Raw genomic sequence first — 1,740 nt, 5'->3', positions numbered from 1 at the left:
GTAAAGTTTAGAAATTTTGTGATGTTAAAATTGAAATCTGTCTATTGATATTTTTAAAAGAGACTGCATTAAGCAAACAAATTGTTTTTGGTTACTTTTTATTTTTTTAAAATTTTATTTATTTATATGAGAAAACAAGAGAGAGCATTGCACAAGGAGGGAAGAGGAGCAAAGGGAGAGGGTAAACAGACTCTCCACTGAACTGGAAGCTCAGTGCAGATGCAGGGCCAGATCCCAGGACCCCAGGATCATGACCCCAGCCAAAGATAGACCTTTAACGGACAGAGCAACCCAGGTGCCCCTGCTTTTGGTTACTTAAAAAAAAAAAAAAAAAATTGTCTCTGCTGAGACTGGATTCCAGGCAAGATCTTACTAGGCTGACTCCTTGCCTGTGACAAAGAAGCATTTTTTTTTCTTTTTTAATCCCCTTTTTATCCCTTTTTTACCTACAGGTAAACTTTAGGAGGGTCATTTGTTTATTTAACCACAGAGTCTATGACAATACCGGCACAAAATACATATTTAATTGATTAATTAACGAAAGATTCAATTACTTGGCCTTTTGGCTAAGATCAAGTGTGGTATCTATTCTTACCTGTTTAATCGAATTTTTAAAGAGGAAAAAAACACAATGGATTGCTATTGTCTATATTCACAAAATTCATTTGTTTTGGACACTTAAGAGATCTAGAACAATTTTATTTCAACTTTAGGACAAAAAAGCCTGTATTGAAAAAGAACCAGGAATTATGAATGATGTTCATGTCAGAAAGTGGTCAACTGAGTGGCTATTCATATATTTATCAGAAATTTGGTTTCTCGCCATTTTATTTCCATCCAGCCACCCATGGAAGCAATACTTATAAATATTTTATTGAATAGCTTTCATTTTAACATAAGCAGTAAGTAGGAGAGCAGATGCTTCTGCATCTACGGGATTGCCTTTGTGATGAAGCCAAATGCCAGGGCTGCTTTGGCAAGAACTTTAATATTGGCTAGGTCTCAGGATCAACTGTCCTCATCAGAATTTATTATTTTTTTCAAGTTATCATATAATAACTTTTAAATATTTTATTAACTGGTTTGAAGAAAGTTCATTTCCCTCAAATTCTCAACTAAAACCAGCGTCATTTGGGGATAATTGTTTTTGACAGCTCCCCTTCTGAACGAGCACCTGCCTTTGCTATGTTCCCTCTTCTCAGCCTTACTCATAGTGGCCACTTTCTTGCTATCATTCTGCCTTGTCCCACACCTCCTGACATTTAATGATTCCAGACAAATGAGAGGGGAAATTCTGGCCCAACTTAAATTCCACACGATTTCCTTTCTCCCTCCTCTAGGTCTTTACTTTCTTCCTGCCATTTAACTTGATACAGCTCAATTAATTCTATCTTGGGCAATTTTTATTTTACACCTGAAAAAGGTATGATTTATCTCTACTGGCTGTATAGAATATTTGGTCACACAGGTTTCTGAGGGAGGGGATACAGGGACATTAAAGTTCAATTAAATTCTTCGTATTCTATGTTATGTATTTGCCACAAATTCCTGATCTTATCCCAGTGAAATGGATTATATCATAAACCAAATATAGTGGCCTAAACAAATAATTTTATTTTTGTTATGTAAGAAGTCCAGAAGTCGACTGCAGGATAAATTTAGTAACTCAGCAATCAGGGATGACTTCTCTCAGCCTTTCCATCATAGTTGCAAGGTGGTTCAGAGGCTCTTGCCATCATA

General features: G+C 36.0%; 1 pseudogene; it reads left to right on the top strand.

Annotated features, from left to right (window-relative positions):
- Positions 1-545: 545 nt before the first annotated feature.
- LOC116580995 lies at positions 546-707 on the top strand (annotated as a pseudogene).
- Positions 708-1,740: the final 1,033 nt, after the last annotated feature.

Source organism: Mustela erminea, chromosome 1 (genome assembly GCF_009829155.1).
Source record: "Mustela erminea isolate mMusErm1 chromosome 1, mMusErm1.Pri, whole genome shotgun sequence".
Taxonomy (NCBI): domain Eukaryota; kingdom Metazoa; phylum Chordata; class Mammalia; order Carnivora; family Mustelidae; genus Mustela; species Mustela erminea.
This window is presented reverse-complemented; position numbering and strand designations above follow the sequence as displayed.